We start from the raw sequence: 14,490 nt of genomic DNA, 5'->3' as shown, positions 1-14,490 counted from the left end.
AGGAGTGGAGCAGTGCCATGGGGAAGGTGTTCCCAGGCTGGCATCCAGGTGGGAATGGAGCCAGTGCCAGCTGGCCCTGGGCCACGTTGCTGCTCAGGGGAAAGGCTGACCCTGAGATCTGCAGTGCTGGAGTCCTTTGGGCACCCAGGGGGGCTCCAGCAGCTCCTTCTCCACCCCCTCACCACAATGGGCATGAGCCACAACTGCCTGTTGGCCAAACCCTGCACCAGCAGCACCAAACCTACATCAGCACCACAAAAATCTACACCACACCACCAAACCTATGCCACAGCAGCAAACCCTACACCAGCACCATCAGTCCTACACTAGCACCCCCAAACTTACCCTAGCAGCACCAAACCTACATCAGCACCACAAAATCCTACACCACACCACCAAACTTACGCTGACACCACCAACCCTACACCACAGCACCAAACCCTTTACCAGCACCACAAATTTTACCTTACACCTCTAAACCCACACCACAGCACCAAACCTATACCAGCACCCCTAAACCCTACACCAGCAACACCAAACCCTACACCAGCAACACCAAACCCTACACCAGCAGCACCAAATCCTACAGCAGCACCATGAAAAACAACCCAACACCCCAAACCCTACACCAACACCCCAAACCCTACACCATACCACCAAACCCTAGCCCACCTTCACCAAACCCTGGAGCATTCCCCAAACTCGTGGTGTGCCCAGGCTGGGACCATGATCCCAAGGGTTTGCTGTGATCCCATCACGCTCCAGGCCAAGGCAGATGATCCCAGCCTTGCTCCCTGCCCTGTCCTACCAAAGGACGGACCAAGCTGGTTGGATAAGGATAAAAGGAGCCAGGAGATGTGGGCTGCAGCCAGGTGTCCTCGGGGGATTATTATGGGATGGCACCTTCCTCCCTGCCCAGACAGGATCCATTGCATGACCCCACTGCAGGAGCACAAAATCCCTTCCAGCCTCAGTCCTTCATGAACACGTGGGGCTGTGCAGGTCATGGAATCACAGAACCCTGGAACTGTTGTGGGTGGAAGGGACCTCTGGAGATCAGCCAGCCCAAGCCCCCTGCCCAGGCAAGGTCACAGAATCACAGAATCACAGAATGATGAGGTTGGAAGAGACCTCCAAGATCATCAACCCATGCCCTAACACCTCCACCAGACTATAGCACCAAGTGCCATCTCCAGTCTTTTTTTTTGCTCCAGGTCACCTGAAGCAGGTGGCACAGGAACTCATCCAGGTGGGTTTGGGGTGTTCCCAGAGAGGGAAACTCCACGCCCTCCCTGGGCAGCTGTTCCAGAGCTCTGCCACCCCCCACGGGAAGAAGGTTTTCCTCATGTTGAGGTGGAACTCGTTGTGATTTTGTTCATGGCCATTGCCCCTCGTCCTGTCCTGGGGAGGTCCCCACTCCTGGGGGGGACAGCACCCCTCGCTGCCCCTGGGGCAGCCACAGCAGGCCGTGCCACACCAGCACACACTCTGCTTCCCAGCAGGGGGAATGAGCAGCAATAAAAAGCTGGAGAGAAGAAAGGATGATGTGGAATCCAGCTGTGAAAACAAAGATGAAATCCCTCTGGGCCCGCGACCTCCCTTGGCCGGCGCGCGGGAACAGCCGCGCCAACAATTCCTCTCTGCCTCAACTCCTCTCCTCACGTCCATCCAGCTGGGAACTTTTCATGAATGAGCACGTTGGGGCGGAAGGGAAGGCAGGAAGGTGGAGGAGGAGGAGGAGGAGGAGGAGGAGGAGAGCCCTTCCATTTCAGAGGGGAAGCTGCAGCTCGTGGCTGTGGGCCCGAGCCAGGAACGCTGCAGCGCTCAGGGCTGATCCGCAGCCTGAGACAAGGGGAGAGGAGGGCTCTGCCTTTGTTTTCAGGTCAGTCCTGACTCAGAGATCTTCCCAAGGGAGAACCAGCCCCGTGGGTGCAGGTAGGAATGTGCCCCCTGTTGAGAGAGTGACCAAATTATCCTTTGTCTCCTAAAAAAGGAAAAAAGCCCAGAAGTTTCTCTCCTCTCTCCTCGATTAGGTAAAAAGACACCTCACAGGACCCTGGGGACTTCACCTCAGACTTAGGATGGTCAATGGGACAGAAGTGAAAAGGTCCTGCCTAAGCAATTCACCAGAAAAAGAGGAGAACAAAGGAACTAATCACTTTTGTGAGGTGTTTTACCAGGAGCAAGAACCTCTTGCCCCTGGCTCTGTTTTTCTCTGTAAAGAGTTTTGTTATTTTGCCTTTTATTAAACCTTTTCCATTTCCAACACTGCCACAGAAGCCATCCTGCTGATTTTATGCCATCTGAGGTGGCTGAGCTCTCTTGGGTGTGATATATATCTCCAAGAGCTTATGAGACCTGGCTTAAAGAGACCCAAAATCAGGTGCAGGTTTTGCTAGAGAAAAGAACAGCTCAGGTGAGCCCTGCCCTGCTCACCCCAAACCCTCCACCACCCCTGGGAAGAGGGGAGCTCCTGCTGCCAGGGCAGGTACTCCTGGTGAATTTGTCTGGTTCCCAGGCAGGGATGCCTGAAGCTCCACTGTGAGGCTGGGGATGGGACAGAGAGGATGTTGCAGTCATGGTTTAATTCACAATAATACTGAAATCCCTCCATGACGTGCAAGGAGCCCCTTCCCAGGCTCCCAGTCTGGTGCTCACATTTCTTCCACACTTTCTGCCAGCCCAGGGCTGGTTCAGCCTCCTCTGCTAAGCTTAAAGAGGCAATCAGCACAGAAAACGCTGTGCAAGGGGGGTATTTAAGGAAAAAAAACCCTGATTCTCCTTCACTTAGTGATAAATAGAGCTTAAAAAATGCCAAGTCAGAGTCTCTGACCTCCAGGCAGCTTTTGGGACATGTCTCAGTTGTTGCTGAGCTGAGGTCCATCCTCTTTGCTGTGGTGGTCCCTGGCTGGGCACCCAGCCCACCACATTTCCATATTCCAGGAAACCCCCTGAGAATTTTCTGGAGTGAAAGGCTGCAGTCACTGACCCTGGCCATCGCCAGAAGCTGAAGTGGTGGGAGGCTCTTCTTGAAAATTCAGTCTTTCCATCCCTGGTTCTTTCCCTCCCTTCCTCTCCAAGTCATCCTCCCTTCAGCCTCCAGACAGAAACAATTAAGAAACCACACCAGCATCTGTGATTTTGAGAAACTTGAAGAAACAACTTAACATTGCTCCAAACCCCCAAAATCATGTCCTGCTGGGGGGCCTAGAGCCAGAGGAGCAGCCCCCCACCTGACTGGTGGCACCTGACTCCCTGAGCTGTGACAAATACTGAGCCTCTGAGCTTCCTTGTGTCATTTCAAAGCAGATTTGCATCCATTATAATCTTTTTTCCTGGCTGCTTTTTTTGGTCCCTACTGACCTCAAAGCCTTGGAGCCCCCATTTGAGTCCTCTGGAGGTCATGTCAGTGCTGCTTGGCCAGCTCTGTGCTGCCTCTGGGGTGACTGCAGGCAGAAATGAGCAGGAGATCCCTGTTCCATGCCCTTTATTCCCTATTCCACCCCTGTGGGATCCCAGAGGGGCTTAGCTCCAGTGGTGGAGTGCTTGCTCAGCCTGTGTGAGGCAATGGGATTGGTGCCTGCATTCTCCTCCTGGGAGCCAGATGATCTTTAATGTCCCTTCCACCCCACACCATTGGAGTCTGTGATTTCCCCCTCTCCCAAGGAGAACGAGGGAAATTTTGGTTTTGTCTTCCCTTGAGCTGTGAGGGTCCTGCAGACCAGGACTGTCAGCACCAGACACAGCCCTGGGGTGGAAGGTGGCTGAGATATGACAAGGGAAGGGACTTGCCTGGTGGGGGACAACATCCAAACCAAGCCCAGGATGTCCCACAGAAGGTTTCTCCCATGGCATTGTCACCCTGTCCCATGTGGGACCTGATCCCAGCCCTCCTGCATGGATGTGCCTCTTCTGTCATGACAAAATTCAATATTATCACCCTGCCATGACCCCAGGCCCTGCTTTGTGTCCTTCCCCCCTTTTCTGGGGCTGCTGGCTCCAAAAGTGAGCAGGCCTTCTCCCAGCACACCTGAGCAGATCCAGCCCTTGTCCTGCTGCTGCCCAGTCAGAGCTCCTCACTCCACTTCCCAAAAATCCCGCTGACCAAGTGGGATTTCTCCTTTGGCCGAAGCCCTTCTCTTCTGCTCTCCATCTCATTGCCAAGAATTTCCAAAACCTGGCGGGAAATTAGAGAACCAGCAAACCCTGCCCTGCCTTAGAGCTCATTTCCTGCCAGCCATCCTCTGTCAGGCACTGGGAGCAGAATATTTCGAGCCTTTCCAGGCACTAAATCACCCTGTTGGACTGGAAATGGGGGCAGCTGAACTACACCTAGTTCCACCTATTGAAATGAGGGCAGCAGCCTCCATCCCACAGGAACTGACCCCTCTGCTGCAGCTGGAAGTGCTGATGACATCCATTTCCAGAGGTGTTTGTGGAGCCACTGCAGAGCCTGGGGTGGAGGGCTGCAGGGACTGGAGATGGCATGTGGGGTGTTCAACCCAAAGGAGAAGCCAAAAGCTTCATGGAAAAGAAGAGATGAACAAGCTTCATGGAGAAGAAATGAATACAGCTTCAAAGCCTGAAGAAGGAGCATCTTTGAAGAACACAAACCCACAAATTTATTACCTTCATCAGAAACCCTCCCCAAACCTGCCACAGGCCCTCTGATTCCACTCCTGCAATCCCATCCACTTCCCAGGGATTACATGGATATGATGAAATTCAGCCACAGTGGCCTGGCTGAATTAGCCCTACCAGACTAATCATTAAGGGAAATTAAGTTTGGAAATGAGCTCTAAGATCATCAAGTCCAACCATCAACCCAGCACTGCTGTGTTCACCTCAAACCATGTCCCCAGGTGCCACAACAACGTGTATTTGAACATTTCCAGGGATGGTGACTCCACCACTGCCCTGGGCAGCCCCTTCCAATGCCTGACCAGCCTTTCAGGGAAGAAATTTTCCCTAATATCCAATCAACACCTCACCTGGTACAACTTGAGGCCGTTCCCTCTGCTCCTGTCCCTGTTCCCTGGAGCACAGCCCGACCCCCCCGGCTGTCCCCTCCTGGCAGGAGCTGTGCAGAGCCACAAGGGCCCCCTGAGCCTCCTTTGCTCCAGGCTGAGCCCCTCCCCAGCTCCCTCAGCCCCTCCTGGTGCTCCAGACCCTCAATGTCCTTCTTGTCATGAGGAGCCCACACATGGACACAGAATTCAAGGTGTCCCAGCAGTGCCAGCGCAGGGGGACAACCCCTGCCCTGGCTCAAGCCAGGTGTCAGCTGCTTGGTCAGAATGCTCTGCACACCAGCCTATTCCAGCCACAGAACCAGAGAAAATCCAGACTGGAAGGGATCTACAAGGACCAACACTCTCCAGTCACCACTGAAGTTCTACATTCAAAAGCACCTGATGTGGTCACTGGGCTTCACAGGACTGAGAAACGGGGCCACCACGGGGTCACCACGGGCTCCTCCTGCAGCTCTCAGCAAAGTCTGCCCAGCACACAAGTCCACACACACCCCCAGCCCCAGCCTGGCCACCCCAAGAAGTCATTGCTGCCCACCAGCTCTCCCTGCCCAGATTTCTGTCCAGCTCCCACTTTTGCAATTTTGGGTGCTCTCCCTTGTGGTTTGGGAGATGACCGATTTCACCCTGCCCGTCCACACAATCCCCTGTAAAACTAGGGACAAGAAGGGGATTTGGGAACATCCAGCCTCTCTGCTGTGCAGTGGAAGGGGCTGGGTGAAATCTGCTTTCCTGGGCAGGCCTGTTTTTGAAAAGCAATTACTGGCAGGGAAGACCAAATCCTGCATTCCTCAGTGAAGGAATCTGGATGATGTCACCTCCTGCCCAGTGGCAGGAGCATTCCTGCCCGAGTCCTCCCTGCAGGCAGCCCCTGCCTTTCCTCCAAATATTTGTTTTGGCTGGTTTTTGGGAAGCTTGGAATAACAGCAGGATGGACTCTCCTACTGTAAGGTTTCTCCCTGAGCAGCACGTTCACAGGGCCATGGGTTAACAGAGGCTCACATGTGTCAGCCAAAATTTTACTGCCAGTAGCAGAAGTGGGGGATTTGTTGGTTTTGTGTCTTTTTTTTTTTTTCCCTCCTCCTTTACAGTCTGTGTGGTTCAGTGCAGGCTGAGAGATATCAGAAATCTCTTAAAATAGAAGGTTCTCTGCCTCACTAAAACACTTTGAACCAAATTCCTTAAATTTTCTTGAGTGTGTGACTAGACTAGAGGCACGTAGATGTGCTTGTCATGCTGTGCCCTTCCTTGCCTCCCTTCTCGTCAGGATCCACCCAGCAGGACACATCTACTGAGGTGCCCAGTGCCAGCCAGGACCTTTCCCAAACAGCTGGCCTGGAATAAAGTGCCCTTTTGCCTGGCAGGGGAGTCCCAGTGGATGTTTCTGGGTATGGAGGGTATGGAGCAACTCTGGGGTGATGCAGAGGCAGGACCTTGTGCCATGGTCTCCTCAAAAGGATAAAACCTCTGTGGCCTCCTCCAAGACTGGTTTTAGGGCACTGGGGTGGGATTTCATTGTCTAAATTTGGGTGGTCATCCCTCCTTGGAGCTGGGCACAGGGTGCCCAGAGGAGCTGTGGCTGCTCCACCCCTGGAAGTGTCCAGGGCCAGGTTGGATGGGGCTTGGAGCAGCCTGGGACAGTGGAAGGTGTCCCTGCCCATGGCCCTTCCAACCCAAACCATTCTGGGATTCTGTGACATCCAGGGACTGTCTGGGACTCATCTCAGTTTCCAGCTCTTCCCTCCACTCCTCTGGATGTCACCACCTGCTCTGAGGAACCAGGAGACCCAAAGCACACCCTGCCCAAGGTGTGGCATCCCCCTGCAGCTCCTTCCTGCTGTTTCACACTTTGCACTGCCCTAAGAGTTCCCCACCCCACACCAAGGTGCTGCTCACACCCCATGGATCACCCCCTGCTCCTCAGCACCTGTGATGCTGGAGAAGGGATAGTGGACATGACTGGAGGGATCAGGAGCTGATTTTAAAGTAGGTCTCTTATGGCAGGTGGGTAAATTCTTTCCCTATGCTCCAAGGTGCATTGCTGGCACCTGAAAAAGTTTCCTGCTCTCAGACTAATTCTGCAGAACCAATGGGAGAGGGATAATCCAGTGGAAATGAAGAGCAGGAGGTTGTTTCTTGTGAGGTGCTCATGATGTTCAATCACTCCAAATCCCACAGATGATGATGGGGTCTCACCAAGACACTGATTTCACTAAAACCTCAGCTGGGACACTGAGATCCTACAAAGACTTGGCGAGAGGAGTGATGGGATAGAAATGAGCTGCATTTCCAACACCAGCACGAGGTATTCCCCCACATCTGAGTTATAAAAAATTACCACATTTAAGCAACTGCTTTTTTTCCCAAGCTGAAACATCTACATCTGCTGATCATCTTGTTCTGTCAGGCTGTGAGCAGGGACAGGAGCCCGAGGCACCACCTCAATCTGTCCCTTTCAGTGCCAGATGTGACCTTCACTGGCAAAATGGCCTAACCTGGATGGATCCCACCCTGCTGATGGCTGAAATCCTTTCTCCTTCCCCGTGGGGACTGCAGGCAGCAGCAGCCCCTCAGAGCCAGGCATTTTACTGCCCCGGCCCTGACTCAACCCCTCTGCAATTAGCACAGGACTTTTCATCAGCTCTCTGTTGTTTTTCAGCCCTGGTGATAAAAGGCTTCAGCGAACATTTCCAGCCGTACACAAACTGCAGGCTGCCAACATAAACACCATAAAAACACTCCCAATAAATCAGAGCTCGCCCTCACTAGGACTATTCCAGTTCTCTGCAATGGCTAAAAAAGCGCTGTGGGATGCCAGGAGGCTCTGCAGCCATGGGATCCGGGAGGGAGGGAGACAAACAGGGAGAAGGATTGAGAGGAAGCTGGAGCTGAGCTTCCTCCTCATCCTCCCACCCCGGGATCTCCGGGAGAGCTCTGCTCCTGGAGGAATAAATAAAGGAGCTCCACGCCCACACGTGTCCTGGCCAGCACACAAAACCTCGGGTGTTTGCCCTTAGACACAGAATTTCTTGCAGAAAGCTGAACCTGGGAGCTGGCCGCATGCCTCTCCTGTTTTCCAGGGTATCCCTCTGTGCTGTGACCACCAGGGGTAAGGTCACCCCACACAGCAGCTTCAGGAGCCCCCTCAGCACTCGAGGATGGGCACAGGAGATCAAACCCTGCATTTGCCACTGGAGTTCTCCCGCATCTCCAGGCAGAAACAGCCTTGGCCAAACCCTCCAGCAGCCCCAAGAGCCGGGCAGGGTCTGGAGCAGCCCCCAGGCAGGGTTCAGCCCCACTCTGCTCATTTTGCCGTGGGTCCCACCCACAGAAGGACCAGCCCCAGGTCATCCCCCAGGCTGGGGCCGAAGGAGAGTGCACACAAGTCCTCTCTTCTCCCAAAATCCCAGAGACACGCGGTCCCTCTCCTGGCCTTCCCGGCAGAGCTCCTCACCTCTCCACTCACACCAGGATGCCGGGCAGGTCCCCATGCCCCAGGCAGGGATGTCTCATGCTCCACCAGCCCAGCTCTGCCCAGCACACGCCGCCTCCATCCTCTGCAAACCTCTGGCTCCATCCAAGCAGGCGCTGAAGCTGCGGCTGATCTCACCCGTGTCCCTGCGGCCCCGCAGCCTGGAAAACGCTTTGTCTGGGAATTCTGCGAGCCTGACAGCGACCACCTCCCACCAAGGCAAGCCAAGCATGCAGAAAAGCCCCGTGGGAGGCAGCCTTGCTCTGGATGCCCTCAGGCTGGGGGAGCGGCGAGCGGCTCCTCCCGAGCGCTGCTCCGGCAGCTGCAGCATCCCGGGAGCCATCAGCTCTCCCCAGAGCCACGGCAGAGCTAATGGGCTGTGGCATCTGGAAGGACCCTAAACACCTCCCCAGACCAGCCCAGGGGCTCTGGGCACCGAGGTCAGCACAGGGTCCTGGCCCTGGTGGTGTCCCCTGTCCTGGGGGATCTCCCAGGAGAAGCCACGCTATCAAACGAGGTTGTGTCTACAGGAGGGATTGCTTTGCAATGCCCCTGGCATCATCTTTTCCCTCTCTCTCTTTCTCCTCCCCTCCTCTTCTCCTGTTGTATTTGCAGGGATTCCTGTGGCAGGGAGGAATGGTGCATCTGACTCCATGTTCTCAGAAAGCTAATTTGTTATTTTATAGTATTGTATTATATTAAAGAATGCTATACCAAACTATACTAAAGAATACAGACAGGATACAGACAGAAGGCTAAAAAGATAATAATGAAAACTCCTGATTCTTTCCAGAGTCTCGACACAGCTTGGCCCTGATTGGCCAAAGAGTGAAAACAACACCCAGCAGAATGCAATGGAACAATCACCTGTGGGTAAACAATCTCCAAACACATTCCACATGAGCACAACACAGGAGAAGCAAATGAGATAAAAATAGTTTTCCTTTTTCTCTGAGACTTCTCAGGAGAAAAATCCCGAGTGAAAGAATTTTTCAGAGAATGTGAATGCCACATCCTCCAGCCCCGCTTTTTATCATCAGCCTGATCTGCTTTGAGTGGGCGCTGGCTCCCACCTGCCCCGGGGCACAGGAGGTGCAGGGAGGGAGCCAAGCGATGCTCCCGAGCTGCAGAGAGCCCCGGGGCAGCGGGCAGTGCCGGCACAGGCCACCGGGTCACTGAGACATCGTCTGATGATGCTCTGGAGAGCGGCTCCTCCCCGGGGCTGGAGAGGAGACACGGGCAGGGGGAGGAAAGGAAAGGAGCACATTCATTTCTGAGCCAACCTGGTTAACTGTTTCTGTCTGGCAGCGCAGAGGAAAGGGCTGGGCAGAGCCTGAGCAAAGCCATTGTCAGCGGCAATAAAAAAAAAAAAAAAAAGGATGATAAAAACGTGCTTGGAGGAATTTAGCTCGGGTTCATGTTTGAACTGGGTGTTCTCTGGGGGCTGGCACTAGCAGGGAACAGGATTTGGGGTCCTGGCATGGATTAACCCTGCCTCTATCCAGAGAGTGGCAGAGAGGAGGGATGGAAGCAGCCAAAGGTGCTCAGGGCTGGGCTGAAAGTGATGCCTCCCCCAGTGGGGGACGAGCCCATTTCAGGGCTGTTTTCTCGTGATTTTGCCCATTTCCATCCCACTGCTGCCAGCTGAGCCAGCAGGGGCTCGCTGCCACCCTGCCCTGTGTTTGAAAGGTGTTTCACACCAAGCAGACTTGCACAGCTCCCAGCCAGTTAAAAAAGGATTGAAAAGGGGTGAAAAATAACGCCACAAAGCAGAAACGCAGCCTCAGAGGTGCTGAGCTCCCTCAGTCTTTGCTCTGCCAAAATGGACCTGATCTTTGGGGAAATGGGGATTCTGGGTGTGAACCCCTCAGAAAATAGGGTCCTGTGGCTGGTGCCACCCTGCCATCCCCCTGTGATGGTGACAGGGCCCAGCTGGTGGTGGCACCTCCCAGGGATGAGGCTGTGGAGTGTCATTAATGATCAGGGTGATGGGACCAAGTTTGAGGGGGTGGGGAAGCTGTGCTGCTCTGTGTTGCTCACAAACATCCCAAAAATACTCCATGGAAGGACAGGATGCAGCCAGAAGAATTTCAAGTGGATAGGAAATAAAAGTCTCCCTGACAAACACTGGTACGGGAAGCTGGTGGCATCTGCACCTTCTGAGGGACCTCCAGCCTTGGCTGGCCTGTGATTGCACAAGTCACCCTCAGATCCCCACCTTGCTCAGCATTTCCAATCCTCCACACCCACTGGAGCCAGGAAAAGTGGGCATCCACCCCCAGAGGATGGAGAAGGAGCAAAAAGTCAAACTGCACAAGAAAGAGAGTGTGCAGCTCTTAGAGGAGCAATTCTGACCTGCTCGAGGACTTGGCTTGTCCTTATAAAGTCACTTCATGTCAGAGCCCAGGACATCCCTCTGGCTGCCCTGGATGGCTCCAGACCCTGGCAGGGGGCTCAGAGACCTTGGCATGGAGTCAAACACACCTGTGCCTTGGATTTTAGTCCATGGAAACAATTCCCAACTTTGTGTGAGGAGTTACAAGCTACAAGGGTTTGAGTAGAATGACAGTGAATTTGTCACAGGGTGAAAAAGTAGAATTTTGGGGATTTAGAATGGGGTTCAAGAGGCAAGATGGAGGAATCTGGGCATGTCCTATCCTCCTTCTTCTTGGCCTCCATCTTCTGCTGTGATTGTGACACTTCTGGATTGGTTTAGAGTAGAGACAGACTGTCTGACATAGGTGATAGGTATTGGGAAATTATTGTAAATAAAGCACAGGTAGGTTTAGTATAAAAAGATAACTCCACCCTGAAGGTGGTCAGTGTGCCACAACCCGACCTGCCAGACAGACCTCAGCAGGGCAGAGACAGAATGTAGCAGATAAGAGAAAATAAACAACCTTAAAAACCAGAACCAAGGAATCTCGACTTCTTCGGTTGCAGGGCTGGGAAAAAAAGAATTTCTGATACCTCAGGAGCCATTTCAGCCACAGAAACCTGAGAACTTCATTCCTCAGGGGCAGCTCAGGGTGGGACATGGGATCCTCACCCTCTGAGAGTGCAGCCAGAGAAACAGTGGCACAACCCACAGCAGCAAAAAATGGGAGAGGCAGGAAGATAAACAAAATGCTCCAGCAAAGTTTGTTCTCATGTGCCTTAATTAATTTATAGCATGGGGCTCCTCCTTTTCTATCCATGTTCCCTGTCTTCTATTGCTACAGCCCCAGGTTGCAACGTGCAGAAATCCCACAAAAACTCCTTTATTTTCCCTTCTCCTGGCAGCAAGGAGCAGAAACCACGTGGATTTCATGGTTGGTCATCAATCTCCAAGGGACAGAGCAGGTCAAAGGGAGCTGGGCAGCCTTAAATCTGACCCTGGAATGCTGGGGTGAGCACTGGGTGGAGGAACTCCAGCCAGGCCATAAATGAGAGGAGAAGAGAGTTCTGCCCAGCCCTGGGATCATTCAGGAATATGGTGCACACCATATTGCTGAGGGAGGAGGGGTTTCCTTGTGACACTCACACACACAAAAATAAAACCCTCCTGGTATTTTGGTCTTGGACAAGACCCAAGGATTGTCTGGGAAATGACTCTCCCAGCTTGCAGGAGGAGCAGATTCCCCATCTGCCTCATGGCTCTGCTCCTGTTCCCATTGTCTGGAGCTGGGATTTCCTCCCTCTGCCTCTCTAAGGAAGTTTGGACACAGGGCAGGTTGCCCTCCTGTGCCATTTGGGAGAAAGGAGAAGGTGCCTGTGGCCTTCCAGGATTTAAGGGACTCTGTTTCCCTTTGGGGGGGTCATGGAACATTTGCTCTCCTCCCACCAGGAGAGGACACAGCTCTCTGCCATCAAGCAGAGCTTAAATAAATTCATTCAGCCCAGCTCCTGTGCTTGGGATGGAAGGGAAGGGTTTTTTGGGATGGGAGGAGATGGGGAGAGGAATGCCCTCCCCTCCCAGGCCACCTCATGAACAAGGAGGGGGGGGTGGGTCAGGAGCTCCTTCCAGCCCCCTTCTCCAGGAAATTCTTTGGACAAACACTGGTGGCTCCTAAATCTGCAGAGATCTGGAGGTAGAAGGGACAGAGCTCAGGGTCATCCACCAGCCATGGGGAAGATCTTTAGGATTCTGAAGGATGAGACAATTAAAAGCTGTGGAACTTCAACAGCATCTCCACATGAGATTCATCTCAGGAGCTTGAGGTGGGGATGAGGGATGCAAGTTGGAGATCCCAGCCCAGAGGAGCATCCTGGGTGTTTGGTAGCCAAAAGAGAGTTTTCTCTCTAGGAAGGTTGGCCAAGAAGATGAGGCCATCCGGGAGCAGGTTCAGCTCCCACTGGTGGTGATGCTGCCAAGCCAGGCAGGCTCCACCTGCCTCAGTTTCCCCAGCTGCACAGGAGGGAACACAGCCTTTGCAAGGTGTTTGGGATGTGTAGATGAAAAGGGTGCTCACAGCCTTGGATCTTATTTTAAGAACAAGCCAAAAGCACCTTACAGAGAAGATAAACTCATCATGGATTAGAGACACCAGCTGCAGATCCACACCTGCTGGGATGAGCTCCCATGGCTGCTGCTCTCCAGCTGTGCCTGGCCTCACAGCCCAGCTCAGCATGCAGGAGCAGGGGGATCTAAGCTGATGATCCCCAAGCCAGGAGGATGCAGATCCCAAATTTTGCAGAAACCTCAGGAATGGAACACAGGATCAGCAGCAAAACCAGAATCTGGTGTTCCTCCCCCCAGCTTGGGTGGTCTGAGATAAGAGGAGGTTTGGGATGGGGACTGGCCAGGAGGTCCCAGAGCACAGAGGGGTTTCACAGAATCCCAGAATGGTTTGGGGTGGAAGAGATCTTAAGGATCACCTCATTCCACCCCTGCCATGGGCAGGGACACCTTCCACTGTCCCAGGCTGCTCCAAGCCCTGCCCAGCCTGGCCTTGGGCACTTCCAGAGATCCAGGGGCAGCCACGGCTGCTCTGGGAAGCTGTGCCAGCGCCTCCCCACCCTCAGAGGGAAGAATTCTTTCCTTTTATCGTGAGGAAAAAGCTGAACCACGTTTGGTTTAATCCCAAACCTCCTGGACACGGATCCGCACTGCCCTGCGTGCCGGGGGATGATTCGCGCCAGCAAAGCGTGCACAAAGCGATGCCAAATAGGGATGTTGTGGCTCTCACCCCGGCAGGAAAGGCACCACAGGAACAGTCAGTCTCAGCAAACGCATTTCCCACCGCAATAATTGGGAAAGGGCGGAAAATGAAGAGCGGGGTGGGAGCAGAGCGGGGCTGCAGCTCAGGGAGGGGATCTGCGCCGAGCTACAAACCACCGGCAACACCAGGAGGAGGAGGAGGGAGAACAGAACAGAACAAAACGAAACAAGCACGAAAGTAACATACGGAGAAGCGCTGGGCTCAGTCCTTCCCAAAACTGTCCCATCCTGGCCAGCGGAGGGTTCCTGGATCCCCGTTCGGTGCCGCTCCCAGCGCCGCTCCCCTCCCTCCCTCCCGCCCGGCACCGCCGCGCTCTGACGTGGGACGACTCCTCTGGATCTGCACCCCAGCCTCCCGGCACACCAAGGATTCCTTTGCTTCCCTCGATTTTTTTTTTTTTTTTTTTTTTTTTTTTTTGGGTTTTCCTTCCCAGCCCGCGTGAAAAACGCCATAAAAAAAGGACAGGGAGATGAATTCAACGCGCTCGCTCTAACAGAGCCCAGAGTGGTGTTTACGGGGAAAAAAAAAAAAAAAAATCAAATAATTCAAATATTTGAAGGGTTTAGGGCTAAAAATAGCAAAAAGAGCTCCTTGGAGCAGGAGAGGAAGGCGGGAAGCGGAGGTGCTGCAGCTGGATAAGAATGTTTCCTTCTTGTTTGGGATTTCTTTTCCTTTCTGCACCAAACCTGATGGAAAGTTGGCACAAACTCTCCCTGTCCTCACAGCTACAGCGAAACACTGCAGCACCACCAAAAAACTTCATTTCCCCCCTCCCAATTTCTATGCCCAA

General features: G+C 53.5%; 1 protein-coding gene across 1 annotated transcript in view; it reads right to left on the bottom strand.

Moving 5' to 3' along the window:
• The window catches only part of GJC2 (gap junction protein gamma 2), a 32,121-nt gene extending 18,127 nt beyond the window's left edge, over positions 1–13,994 (bottom strand). The window contains exon 1 of the mRNA XM_059838184.1: positions 13,887–13,994. The gene's annotated coding sequence lies outside the window, so the exon portion shown is untranslated. The remainder of the gene's footprint in view (positions 1–13,886) is intronic.
• Between the last annotated feature and the right edge of the window lie 496 nt (positions 13,995–14,490).

Source organism: Haemorhous mexicanus, chromosome 1 (genome assembly GCF_027477595.1).
Source record: "Haemorhous mexicanus isolate bHaeMex1 chromosome 1, bHaeMex1.pri, whole genome shotgun sequence".
Taxonomy (NCBI): domain Eukaryota; kingdom Metazoa; phylum Chordata; class Aves; order Passeriformes; family Fringillidae; genus Haemorhous; species Haemorhous mexicanus.
Note: the sequence above shows the minus strand (reverse complement) of the source record. Positions and strands in the feature narration are given on the sequence as shown.